The following is a 15264-nucleotide window of genomic DNA, read 5'->3' as shown; positions in this document are numbered from 1 at the left end:
TGTGCACTGCGGGCTCGATCGTGACCCTCAACTGATCGGCCGTTTCCCTAGATCCCTCTTCACCGGAGGCTAATTTGCAGAGAAAGCCGTCGGCGTACTGTTTGGCGGCGTGGTGGCAGCGCCCCTAACGAATCCGGCGCCGATGGGGAGTGGGTATACCTGCCGACGGACGTCAAGAGCGCTGCGTCCATCAGCAACATTCAGCTCATCGACCAAGACCAACCCGAGTGCCTACGCCCAAGGTCACGGGGGACCTGCCCAAGGTCGAGACCAACCCGAGTGCCTACGCCGTCAGCCCCATAGTCAACGGGCAGTTCTTCTACAGGGGACACCAGCAACCACCGGTGGCATGAAGATGCATGCATGCTTTTTTTCATCACTATATATATACGTAAATAAATATAAATAAAAATAAAAAATTTTGAGGTCTCCATGTAAACTTTTTTTTTTTGTAAAGAACAGGTCTCCATGTAAAGTCAATAATATATAATAAATTTCTGTCTTGTTGCCTTTTCTTATATATAAACTTTCATGCAAGGAAAGGAGATGTAGTTATATAGGAGAAAATTCATTCAGCTATGCAAGAAAAATAATCGGTTGCAAGAGTCATTAATAGTTTGAAACCTTGCGTTATGAATTTGAAGCGGCACATGACACTACCGGACAGAGCATCTTTGCCGAGGGTCTGGGCAAATCCTCGGGCACTCGGCAAAGAGTCTTTGCTGAGGGCCTGACCCTCAGCAAAGAACAGCCCTCTGCAAAGACAAGCACACGGCAAAAATAATTATTTGCCCTCGGCAAAGGGCCGGCCCTCGGCAACACCGCCTGACACGACGTCCATCCCCTGCCGTCAATCTTTGCCGAGGGCATCACCGTTAGGCCCTCGGCAAAGACTTTTTAACCGTTTTTAAAAAAAATTTAAAAAAATTCTTTGCCGAGTGCCCCTGGCCAGCACTCGGCAAAGACCGTCTTTGCCGAGTGCCAAGCTGGCACTCGGCAATTTTTTATTTATTTTTGTTTTTTTGACCCCAAATTTTTTGTTGGGCCCGCCTACATTGTTTACAACTTCATGTTCAAATTTGGTGCTTTTTCTAGTTTTTTTGTTATATTTGGTTGATTAATTTGATTATGTTGAATTTTTATATATAATTCAAATTTAAACTGCAAGTGCATGGAATATTGCAATCTAGCGCTTCGAAAAATGTTATTCATGGTGTGTATGTTGAGTCTCTATCTACGAACTCGCATCAAATTTCGCGCATCTTCTTCACGTAACATGACGAGCCACTTGCCGGAAAAGTGTTTTAAAATTATATAAAGTCCATACAAAGTCCAAAAATCACGAAACTTGTCGAGGTATCATGTTATCGCATGCGTAGGCTGTGGTAAAAAATTGAGAATGTTTCGAGCAAGTTGCGACGTCAGATGCATAAAACCCAGACATCTCTACATGTGATCACCTAAGTTACATTTGCATTACTGAAACATTGAAGTTTGTATTGCAAACCGAGCTGCAGGCCCAAAAGCTCGTGGTCGAGGCTCAGAGCATGCAGCTGCAGGCCCAGAGGGAAGCGTTCACGGCCCAGGAGAGAAGGATGCAAGAAATGGAGGCCTTCATGCGGAGTGTCCAGCAAGGGGGTGTACCTTTGCCGTTGGTAGCTCCTCCACCGCCTACTCCTACAGCCACTTCTGTAAGTATGAAAGTTCACTCTTACTAGATGCTTCCTTGACATACAACCATGGTTGACATATAAACTTACTAGATGCTTGACATAGAAACTTACTAGATGCTTGACATAGAAACTTACTACATGCTTGCACTAGCTATGACATACAACCATGCTTGACATTCTCAATTTACTAGATGCTTGACATAGAAACTTACTAGATGCTTGCACTAGCTATGACATACACCAATGCTTCATATAGAAACTTATAGATGAATCTCACACATGCAACCTCTTATCCTTTTTGCAGCTTTCGTCGGTGGGTTCGAATAACCCCGCTCATGCGTCACCGAATGATGGAGCCTTTGCTTCACCATCGTGTCATAGGCCGCTTTTTTGAGGAGTTGTGCTTCGTCATGTGCTTGGACTTGAGCTTCACTTGTGGTTGTGACTTGTGCTTGGACTTGATGGACTGTGGTTGTGAATTTGTGACTTGTGGTTGTGATATTTGACTTGTGGTTGCGATATGTTGTTATTTGAGTTGTGGATGTGATATAATGTGTGAAAATGGTTTCGTTGTGATATATATGTGATTATTGTGATATATATGTGACATGTGATATATATTTGAACTGTTTGTGTCAGTGGAATGCAAAAAACAAAAAAAAATTACAATTTTGGTTGATTTACCGAGTGCAATGGTCATGGCACTCGGCAAAGCTGGGAAACTTTGCCGAGTGCCAGGACATTGCACTCGGCAAAGTTTTTTTTTAAAAAAAACAAAAAATCTTTGTCGAGTACCAAGCTGGGGAGGCACTCGGCAAAGAGCTTTTTAAAAAAAATAAAAAATGGCTTTGCCGAGTGCGCGCCACCGTGGCACTCGGCAAAGAGTTTTTGAAAAAAAAAATAAAAAATGTCTTTGCCGAGTACCCTAACTGTCGGCACTCGGCAAAGGCGCCGTCAACGGAGCAGCGCCGCTGACGGCTGCTTTTCTTTGCCGAGTGTCGCCGTTGGCACTCGGCAAAGGCTTTGCCGAGTGCCCGACAAATGGCCCTCGGCAAAGAGCCTCTTTGCCATTAAATTTTTTTCCGAGGGCTCTTTGCCGAGGGCGGCGCTCGGCAAAGCCTTTGCCGAGGGCTTTTGGGCCTTTGCCGAGTGCCCTAGGCCCTCGGCAAAGAGGGCGCCTCCAGTAGTGTGAGCCCTAACTAAAGATTAATTGTGTGCTTCTTGGCATTGTTGAAGCGTGAGGAGGCAAGGAAAATCATTCGTTTGGCAATTGGCATGCTTCAAATTAGATATTGTTCTTGCCATGAAGCTATTCACCAAGAAATTAGACTTTGCTTCAGTTCTCTTTTAATCCTTGTTTGATTTTCTACAATAATATCTTGACATGGATTGATGGTCGACATGGTCTCATCGCTATTTTCTCCACATTCTCTTTGTTATTGCTCTTCTTCTGTTAATTAATACATGTATTCACAACTACTTTTTGCATGAAAATAATAATTAAGTTTATAGAATTATCAATTTTGGACATATTTTCACGTAGACTTCGATGATATAATGCACATATGGCTAATCCATATCACACTTTCATATATATTGCCTAAATTAGTCTTGGCATGAGCATAAAAAAACTTGATCCGCAGGGTTAAGATAGCCCCGGGCATTGTGCTTAAGAAGAAGATCTTCTCGCGTAGGTCGAGAAAACCCCCAAACCTCTGCCCCACCCATACACAGTGGCACCGCAGCTCCCGTGAGACTAGGCTGGCCTTAGACTTGTGCTTTTGACGTGGGACAGACAAGGGGATTTTTTTCAACACGCAGATTAACTCACATTCAATCCATATGCCTCTCTTTTCCCCATAGCTCTAAATTTGGAGTCATTCTTTTTCCTCTATCCCTGCTGAATTTTTTTGACACCACCATGTTGACGAGAGAGGGGAGCGAAACAAAACATGTCAAATCTAACTGCTTTCATGGTAGCTGCCTGGTGAAAATGTAAGCCCTGGCTGCTGAGATTGTGAGAAAATCATGAAAGACATATGTTAGCTTTGATACCTTAATGCAATAATTGACTACTTAATTCCCCAATGTGTATGCGTGAGAACTTGGTCACAAGTGAAAACAAACGTGGTTACGTCAAAGCTAACATTAACGCAATATGTACGGTGGCATGGGTACCAAGCTCAAATCATGATATCATTAGCGTTAGAGATGGTTCTATTTTGGGAAGGTTTGAGGCATCAAGCGCGATGACGGAGCTAGCCAGTGCCAGCTTGAGGCAAAAACACTCCAACAGGCAAGAAAGCTATTTGGATGAATCAAACAATACTAAGGGGCGAAATAGAACATACAAGATGATCTAGAATTTAAATTTATAAGAGAGCCAAGAAATTAAACTAGATAATTTATAATTAAGACTTGAAAAGTGATTTTAGTGGGTAATGGAACTCATCAAAATGAGACCAAAGACTATTTGATTCGGCCGTGACTAAAATTGTACAATCATGAGATAGGAATGGAAAGAAAAGATAGAGACAAGGAAGATAACAATAGCAAAGCCAATGTTAGATTTCGTATCGATGTATACAATAAAGATAGATCGAGAGAAGACAATTATTCTAATCAAATAGATAAAAGAAGCTATTTGTAAAAAATATTTTCGAGTAAAAAATCAAAATACTACAATAAAAACTAGCAACCCAGCTATTTGCACAAACCACCTTACTAGTTTTTTTTATATTGTTGTACCGTAACATTTGCCGCCCACTCCTGCTCACCCTGCCGCCTCACACCATGCCTCTTCTTCTTCCTCCTCTTCATCGTCTGGCCACGGCCGCCTCCGACCTCGATCACGTCGCCACTTTTCTCCCGGTGCTGTCTGTTGTCTCCCTCTCCGTCTCTCTCTACATCATCCTTCGTTCCCACATCCGTTCCCGTTCCTTTGTTCAACGACGGATCCGCTGCGGCAAGAGTACGCGTATACGGCGCACCTAGCTCGATGGTGGTGACAGAACAGCGGAAAGGGGGCACGTACGGTTTAGCAGCAACCGAAATGGGATCGAAGCACGCACACCATGTGCTCGATCCGCGATGGTTCGCTTCTCAAAAGAAAGATAATCACTCACATGCCGATACAGAGCATGCACTCTTATTACTAGCAACTCTTCTGCAGGTCGATGCACATACATATTAGTTCATCAGTACGTAAGGTTGCCACTTCAGACTTCAGTAGTAGTATCTATATATGGGCTATGGGCCTATGGCTTTGCCCTTTCCTAGACTGTTATACAGGTAAACCCCCCTGATTTGTGTTGTGCTGTAAATACATACGGCGGCGTTCAGTTTGTTTTTTTTTATCAGTCCAGTACGCGATTTACAACTAATCTGCAGGAATGGAATATGATGATGAGCGTTTGGAGGAGCGATTTACCGGCATTGCACCTTGAGCGTTTGGAAGAAAAGTTTTGGCTTTGAAGGAAGTTATCTCATGCAATTTTGATTCTTGCATGTTAGTTCTTTAGGACCACCTAGCAGTGAAACAAAACCATAGACATAGGACCTAGAACCTGTAGATCTAAAAGGAGAGAGAAGAGAGGGAGAGAGGGGAGATGTTACTAGGCTTAGTGGAAGAGGAGGCCATGGCGTCTATGAGGAGTGGCAGCGCCGAGCTTGACGAAGAGGGGGGGGGCGGCGGCGTCTGTGGCAGAACCGTCCGAAATAACACACTTACGAAGGTGCTCGTCTTCCACCAGACACTAAGCACCCCGAAAGCAAGCTACAGCGGGCGGTATCCGTCGGGCACACCCCAAGGGAGAACCCGAAAGATCCATATTTTTCCAAGGATACAATAACGAGAACGGGTTACAATACTTGTCCATTTCATACATAAGAATTTTTTAAAAGTACATTATTACAATACCAAATATCAGAGTACGGAATGATAAACAACGAAATTTAAAATAAACATCTAGCGATAAGAACGAGGATCCGTCTGAGCCCACCAGAAGAATCCTCCACACAAAGGTACTTCTCATGCATCACCTGCAACAGGGGTAAATAAACCCTGAGTACACAATGTACTCGCAAGACTTATCCGACTAGTGGGAATAATTTTCCGACTCCAAGGAATATGAGAAGCTTTATGGTTTGCTGGTTTATTTTAGCAGAAAGTAATACTAATAGTGAGTCCTTATTTATGTTATTATTATCAGCCGTATTAAGTTATCATCTAGCCAGTCTATATAAGCACATGTTCTACTTTCATGCAAGGGTTGAGCAATCAGTTCCATTTCTTCTCCTTTTAACTTTCAGTTCTTACTACGGAGCTAAACCGTAGACAAGCCGTACCGGATTTCCCGACGATTCGTGAATCAATGTGTCCAGCTAGGTGCCCTGAAGACACATGCCCCTTTTGTACCCCAGACACAAGCAAGACCAACCCATCACTCTCCTGTCCTGGATGTCCAGGTCCCTATCCAAACTTGGACTCCAAGCCCTCACTCCTGAATCCCGGACTCAGTGCGGTGCAAGGACCTCCACCATCTCTGCCTCTAATCAGTCGGTCCGGAAAGAGCCGGATCCACGACAAGAGAGCAACAAGCCTTCCCTGTGCCCATACTCAAGTATGTGCTCGGGACAATAGATCTGTGACTTGCCTAGAGCCATATGCAACGATCAGTCCTTAATCGACACAGACATGAAAAAAGTGTAACCGAGCTATGCCCTGTTGGCCGCAGGACATAACCCTTTACACCCACCAAAACTCAACCATATCACTGCCCGGTCACCATTTTCCTTTCTACCATTTTATCATAAGTGATCATGTTTATCATCTATTTGCGAGTAACGGCAGGTTACTCACGCTATCGATATTCTGAGCATAGCAGCTACTCGACCTGTACTAGCAGGACTCATAGGTAGATATATTTATGCATGTAGTTTCAATAAAATACCTGTAACGTAAATACACATCATAGATATATATCCAGTTATTATTTAAAGTAAGGGTTATGCACCGGGGCTTGCCTTGGGCAGGTGCGGTGTCAGCAAAGTCAGCAACTGATGACTCTGGGACGTCCTCCTGCACGAGGATCTCCTCCTCGTACTCTTCGATGACTTCGTCGTACTCCTGCTCGCCCGCAGTCACGAACTCTACCAACTCGTTATCTTCATGCATGAAATGATGATACAACGCTTAGTAATACGACAACAGCAACTCTTAAAATAATAATACATCTACTAAGCTATTAAGCTAACTCTAATGACTATTACGTAAAGTTACCTATTATTCCCACTAAACAGGTATGAAACATTTCATGTATTATCTTAGCAACTAAAGGCATCATTAGTGTTAATATCAATTTACTATATATATGATAAAACAAGGTGCACTAGCTACCATATTTATCAACCTATTCTAAAGCCATAAAAATTATAGTGAGCACATAATAATACAATAAACCTACTGTAAAAGAATTTTAGGGCTAGCACTTCTATCAATGCATCACAAAAATTCATTCTCTAAATAACCATAATAATAACAAGCAACCTAGAATTAATAAGTAACCCTAAAACATCACAGAACCATACGAACTAATTACACTAACAGATAGATCATGAATTTAGAAATCTAACAAAATTTATTTTACAGCAAATAAATAAATTCAAATGAGCTCTAGAGATGAAGAAAATGATATTATTGGAGGAGGCTAATCATGCTATTGGACTTGTTGACCAACACGGGACTGTGAGTCTAGAAATAATGGAGAAGAAGAATGAAGGAATCCTTGTAGGTTAGCTACCTCGGTCGATTATAGCTCGAAGAGGGAGATCGGCAGAGCGCAGCCTTCCTAGGCAAGAACAGAGGAACTCGATTTAGAGAGTAAGATGGCGAGTGGCGGAGTGGGACGGCTCGGCGGACTTGGTGTGTCCTTTATAGGCAGGAGACGTGGGGCTGGAGGTGGAGCTAGCATTTGGCTAACTGGTCATGTGAATTGGATTTCACGTGATGGACTTGAAGTGGGTCTTTGGTCATGAGGGAATTAATTCAATGATGGACTTTGAGTGGTCTTTGGACTTAACAGATAGATCATGAATTTTAGGGCTAGCACTTCTACCAATGCATCACAAAAACCACTCCAAGTCCACTCGTTAAGTCCAAAGACCACTCAAAGTCTATCATTGAATTAATTCCCTCATGACCAAAGACCCACTCTAAGTCCATCACGTGAAATCCAATTCACATGACCAATTAGCCAAATGCCAGCTCCACCTCCAGCCCCACGTCTCCTGCCTATAAAGGACTCACCAAGTCCGCCGAGCCGTCCCACTCCGCCGCTCACCATCTTACTCTCTAAATCGAGTTCCTCTGTTCTTGCCTGGGAAGGCTGCGCTCTGCCGATCTCCCTCTCCGAGCTGTAATCGACCGAGGTAGCTAACCTGCAAGGATTCCTTCATTCTCCTTCTCCATTATTTCTAGACTCACAGTCACGTGCTGGTCAACAAGTCCAATAGCATGATTAGCCTCCTCCAATAATATCATTTTCTTCATCTCTAGAGCTCATTTGAATTTATTTATTTATTGTGAAATAAATTTTGTTAGATTCCTAAATTCATGATCTATCTGTTAATGTAATTAGTTCGTATGGTTCTACGATGTTTTTGGGTTACTTATTAATTCTAGGTTGCTTGTTATTATTATGGTTATTTAGAGAATGAATTTTTGTGATGCATTGGTAGAAGTGCTAGCCCTAAAATTCTTTTACAGTAGATTTATTGTATTATTATGTGCTCACCATAATTTTTATGGCCTTAGAATAGGTTGATAAATATGGTAGCTAGTGCACCTTGTTTTATCATATATATAGTAAATTGATATTAACACTAAGGATGCCTTTAGTTGCTAAGATAATACATGAAATGTTTCATACCTGTTTAGTGGGAATAATAGGTAACTTTGCGTATTAGTCATTAGAGTTAGCTTAGTAGCTTAGTAGATGTATTATTATTTTAAGAGTTGTTGTTGCCGTATTACTAAGCGTTGCATCATCATTTCATGCATGAAGATAACGAGTTGGTAGAGTTCGTGACTGCGAGCGAGCAGGAGTACGACGAAGTCATCGAAGAGTACGAGGAGGAGATCCTCGTGTAGGAGGACGTCCCGGAGCGATCAGTTGCTGACACCGCGCCTGCCCAAGGCAAGCCCCGGTGCATAACCCTTACTTTAAATAATAACTGGATATATATCTATAATGTGCATTTACGTTACAGGCATTTTATGGAAACTGCATGCATAAATATATCTACCTATGAGTCCTACTAGTACAGGTCGAGTAGCTGCTATGCTCAGAATATCGGGTAGACTGAGTAACCTGCCGTTACTCGCAAATAGGTGATAAACATGATCACTCATGATAAAATGGTGGAAAGGAAAATGGTAACTGGGCAGGGATATGGTTGAGTTTTGGTGGGTGTAAAGGGTTGTGTCCTGCGGCCAACAGGGCATAACTCGGTTACACTTTTTCCCTGTCTGTGTCGATTAAGGACCGGTCGTTGCATATGGCTCTAGGCAAGTCACAGATCTATTGTCCCGAGCACATACTTGAGTATGGGCACAGGAAAGGCTTGTTTCTCTCTTGTCGTGGATCCGGCTCTTTCCGGACCGACGGATTAGAGGCGGAGATGGTGGAGGTCCTTGCACCACACTGTGTCCAGGACTCAGGAGTGGGGGCTTGGAGTCTAAGTTTGGACGGGGACCTAGACACCTAAGATAGGAGAGTGATGGGTTGGGCCTACTTGTGCCTAGGGTACAAGCAGGGCGTGTGTCTTCGGGGGCACCCAGCTGGGCACATTGATTCGCGAATCACCGGAAAATCCGGTATGGCTTGTCTGCGGTTTAGCACCGTAGTAAGAACTGAAAGTTAAAAGGAGAAAAAATAGAACTAATTGCTCAACCCCTGCTTGAAAGTAGAACATGTGCTTATATAGACTGGCTAGATGATAACTTAATACGGCTGATAATAATAACATAAATAAGGACTCACTATTAGTATTGCTTTCTGCTAAAATAAACCAGCAAACCATAAAGCTTCTCATATTCCTTGGAGTCAAGAAATTATTCCCACTAGTCGGATAAGTCTTGCGAGTACATTGTGTACTTAGGGTTTATTTACCCCTGTTGCAGGTGATGCATGAGAAGTACCTTTGTGTGGAGGATTCTTCTGGTGGGCTCAGACGGATCCTCGTTCTTATCGCTAGATGTTTATTTTAAATTCCGTTGTTTATCATTTCACACTCTGATATTTGGTATTGTAATAATGTACTTTTAAGAAACTCTAATGTATGAAATGGACAAGTATTGTAACTCGTTCTTGTTATTGGATCCTTGGGAAAAAATGTGGATCTTTCGGGTTCTCCCTTGGGGTGTGCCCGATGGATACTGTCTGTTGTAGCTTGCTTTCGAGGTGCTTAGTGTCTGGTGGAAGACGAGCACCTCTATAAGTGTGTTATTTCAGACGGTTCTACCACAGTACTCCCCCCATGATCGGATCTTACTACCTTAATCTTTAAATTGTGCTGATTTTCTACTTCAGCCTTAAATATCTTAAATTTATCCAATGCTTCTGATCTTTCCTTAATTGGATAAATATAGCCATAACGAGAATAATCATCTGTGAATGTTATAAATGAATCATAATAATCCACACTTTTCACAGGAAAATGACCACATATATCTGTGTGACATATTTTCAAAATTCTTGTGTTTCGTTTGGCATCTTTCTTTATTTTCTTAACATATTTTCTTTTAATGTAATCAATACATTATTCAATAAGTCTGAAAATTCTAATGGTGGAAGAATTGATTTCTTAATCAATCGTTCTATTCTCCCCCTCGAAATATGGCCTAAATGACAGTGCCATAATTTTGATGATACATCATGAATTCTCTTTCGCTTATTACTTACATTCATAGACGAGAAGGCATTCTCATTATTAGTGCTTACAACATTCACATTCTCATAAAGTGATAACAAAAAAGCTTGTCTTGTCGGAAGGCAAGACCAACACACTTATTATTAAACACAATCTTACATTGGCCATTACCAAAATGGCAATCATATCCATCATCGTCTAAACGTGAGACACTTATTAAGTTTCTACACAAAGAGGGTACATAAAGGACATCTGAAAGCTTAAGTACAAAGCCATTATTTAATTCTAATAGGAGGTCTCCAATGACTTCAACTTCAGCTTTGACTCTATTTGCTACCTTAATGTGTCTTTCTCCTTTTTACAGGGTCCTTCTCGTATGGAATCCATGTAATGAATTTGCAATATGAATAGTTGCACCTGAATCAATCCACTAAGTAGATTTTGCATAACTTAAATATAAGGACTCATCTATAAATGTAATGATGTCCTCACCTTTTCTCATCAGGTGCTTCAGAAAGTCTGGACAATCCTTCTGGTAGTGTCTAGTCTTGTGGCACCATCTGCAAGTGTCCTTGTCTCCTTGAACATAGTTGAATTTCTGATGGTGATCTTTCTGTGGGGCCTTTACTTGTTGTCTACAGGATGAGCTATTGTCCCATTGAGGTTTTGAAAGTGCATCTAGCCCTTTTGTGGGTTTTGGATGATTGAATGACAACATGATTAAAGGACTAACCCGTTTGCTAAGTGTGAACAGGTAATAGGTTATCTCACAGGTACTTAATGAAAGCCAAAATGATGTGTTGTTGTATAAACAATCTAGTTCAAGCACAAGACAACAATGCAAATGGAATTCATGTGAAGGCTTATTTATTGTGGGATTTCCATGTACTATGTGAAAGCAAGCTTGTGATTATTAGTTAATGAGACATGAGGGATTGCATATGGAATGGTCTCATATTTGAAGCTTGCTAAATTAAAATGAAAAAGGTAACAATACATATGAATGGATGATTCAACACAAGATGTGACTTGATGGCTTGAGATGGTGAAGATAGCAAGGAAAGGCTTCGAGGTACTAAGCAAGGGTGAAGGGCAAGCGACGGCTTGGCGGCCGAAGAACCTAGCTAGGGTGAAGAAGAAAGTACTTGCATTTAGTTGAGGTACTAATCAAGCTTAGATGGTCATATTGATGTGAAGGATCAAATCTATAATGAAGTATTTGATGGAAGTGACTTGATACATTTGGGATTATTCAAACTTGATGAATGGAATCAAGTCACATGCTCAAGATGGCTATGCTCAAGTGAAAAGATCAACATCAACATGTTAGCACCCTTACTTGATAAAGATTGGAAGGGACGGCATCAATTCAAAAGAACAACTCAAGTGGTACAAATTCATATTTCTGTTTATCTTGAGTTTAATAGGTATGCCGTACTATTAAGAGGGATGCATCATGTTGATAGATAATGTTTCATAAGTGCTCAAGCCAACCCATGTGAGTTTTGAGAATTTGAGCGACAAAAGAGCTAACTGATTTGTTGCTGGTCTGGCAATACCGGACGTGTCCGGTATTCATACCGGACGTGTCCGGTATTTGTCCAGCAGCTGTAAAATTGTTGTTCTCGGGTTGGTTAGTCAGGAGTTCCGACGTAGGTCGGAAGTTCCGACGGTCGGGAGTCCTGGCATGGGTCGGGAGTTCCGACGTGTCGCACTTTAACTGACCTGGAGGGTTCACTGTCCTGGTCATACCGGACATGTCCGGTATGCATACCGGACGTGTCCGGTATGGATGACCAGAAGCCAATGGCTAGTTTTCAAAAGCCGTGAGGGTCGGGAGTTCCGACGTATGTCGGGAGTTCCGACGGTCGAGAGTTCCGACATATGTCAGGAGTTCCGACACCTCACTAACTTTAACTCAGTTACATGTTTTTCAAAATTACTGAGGGTCGGGGGTTCCGACTTGGGTCAGGAGTTCCGATGGTCGGAAGTCCCGGCGTTCTTCGGGAGTTCCGACACCTCACAACTTCACTGTAACTTAGTTACCGTTGGCGCAGTGTGAGTCATACCGGATGTGTCCGGTATGCATACCGGACATGTCCGGTATTGCAACGGCTATAAAACGGCTAGTTTTTCAAGGGGGCTATAAATACCCCCAAGCCTCCACCTTTGGAGGCTGCTGATTCTGCTAAGATAGACACACGTTTTTGAGCTTTGCCAACTCTCCTAAACCCTCTCTTAGTGAGTGTGTGATCCAAATTGCAAAATCAATTTGTGGGTTAAGAGAGAATTTGAAAAAGAGAGCAAGCCACCACTTGAGCACTTGTGCATATTGTCAATCTCGTGATTCGCATTTGTTACTCTTGGACTCTTCGGTCCTAGACGGCTAGGCATCGCCGGAGAGCAACCGAGAGATTGTGGTTGCTTCGGAAAGTTTGTAACGGTCGATTCCACCGCCTCAGAATCATTTAGTGGAAGGAGGAAAAGGAGTTGGAAAAGACTCCGGCTAGAGTGACCTTCGTGGTACCCTCTAGGGCTGACCTTCGCTGGGTCGCCCGCAGCCCCCTCAACGGAGAGTAGGACTCGAACGAGTCCGAACTTCGGTAAAACAAATATCGTGTCTTAATTCGCATTTCATTTGATATTTGTGTTGCTCTAGCTGTGCTGCAGGTTCTCTGTGTATATTGTCATCTCCATTAGGTGCCTGCAGTTTGGTTTGAAGATAGAAATCGAAAGGAGCAAGTTCGGGGCTGATCTACAGAAATCGTGTATACCGGACACGTCCGGTATTCATACCGGACACGTCCTGTATTTCCTGCCTCCACTGAAAATATTTATTCTCTATTCCAACTTGGTGTTGCAGGGTTGTAGCTTCTAGATATATTCTTTATACCTTGTTTACTTTGTGGCTAACTTGTGAGGGGAGGTAGTACCCTTGTTTTGGAGTTTCCATTTTGGAAACTCCCCTTTTCTAATTGTTTTCGCATTTATTAGTGTTAATTTTCAGAAACGCCTATTCACCCCCCTCTAGGCGGCATCCTAGGTCCTTTCAATTGGTATCAGAGCGAGGTTCTCACCTAAAGCTTCACCGCTGTGAGAAAAGGATGTCGACGCCTATTGAGTTGGAGCCGGTGCTTCTCCAAAATGATGGTTCAAACTTTCTACCTTGGTCAATACATGTACTCAATGCTTTTAGAGATATTAGTCCTCTTGTTGAGCATATTGTGGATGCAAGCATACCTCTTTCTATAGTTGATTGGAGCAACTACAAAAATTTGTCAAAAGAGGAAGAGATATGCGTGCAACTCAATGCTCAAGCTATTAATATTATTTTGAGTACATTGAGTGTAGAGGTTCAAGATGAGGCAATCTTCAATGGACAACCACCTCCGGAGAGTGCTCATCTCATTTGGACTAGACTTTTTGATTTGTATGGAAAATCCAAATGTGATGATGCACTTGAGATTAAGTCATTGGAAAGTATGTCCATTGTGTCATCATACAGCGAAGAAGCCTCACAAGACCTCAAGAGCACCGAGCCGGAGCAAGAAGTGCAAGCAGCAAATGACGTGCTGTCTGCCTGCACATACCGGACATGTCCGGTATGCCTACCGGACGTGTCCGGTATGGCCGAGGCAGCAGACCAACAAGCCGCTGTTTGCAGCGATGCTCAAGCCCAATGGCGACCAAGTGATGAGTCAACCTCAGTATCTCATGATACTCATCACTTGTGTCTCATGGCCAAGAAAAGCAAGAGGAAGAATAACAAGAAAGATCAAGAAAAGGAGAAAGCACAAATAGATGATCAAGATAAGAGTGATGTTGAAGTTGAAGACAACTACAACCTTGATCATCTCAACCATAAAGACAAGTTCATCATCATGAAGATAGTTGAAAAGAATGATGAGCTTGAAGAAGAGATTGCGAAGCAAGAGCAATCGCTTCAAAATCAAGAAAAGTTTCTCATCTCCAAATTGCAAGTGCTAAAGGCAATAAATGAGAGGTATGAAAAATTGTCAATTGAGCATGCTTTAGCTACTAACTCCTCTTCTAGTGTTTCACAACTAGAGAAGGAAAACTTTGAGCTCAAAGCAAGGCTAGATGAACTATCAAGCAAGTATAATGAGCTACAAGCAAATTATGTTCATCTAAAGTGCTCTCATGAGGAAATAGTAGAATCAAGCATCATGCTTGAGGTGGCTCATGAGGTTGTGATTACATCGGTAAAATTCTCTCAACCTCTAACACATCCGCTCACTAGTACACCATCTCAATTAAATATTTCTTGTACTAATGAATGTGCTCCTCAAGCAAGCCAATCTTCGATTGAGCTAAATATTATAGAAAACATAGAGCTCAAAGAAGAAGTGCAAAGATTAAAGAAAGATGTGATTCGATTGAAGGGTAAGGAGAAAGCACAACCTTCTCAAGATAACCGTGATAACATGGTGAAGAAGCTTGAGAAGGGTTCAAACCTTGCTTCCTCCAAAGCCCAACAAAAGAATCACATCTCAAGCAAGGCCAACACAACCAAGAGCAAGAAACATGGAAAAAGGATGTGCTATGGTTGTGGATTGTATGGACATGAGTGGGCTATGTGTCCACACAAGAGTTGGGCCGACAAAGTTGAAGCCGCCAATCAAAAGGCTTCTACCAAGAA

Source organism: Miscanthus floridulus, chromosome 18, assembly GCF_019320115.1.
Source record: "Miscanthus floridulus cultivar M001 chromosome 18, ASM1932011v1, whole genome shotgun sequence".
NCBI classification, from domain to species: domain Eukaryota; kingdom Viridiplantae; phylum Streptophyta; class Magnoliopsida; order Poales; family Poaceae; genus Miscanthus; species Miscanthus floridulus.
Note: the sequence above shows the minus strand (reverse complement) of the source record.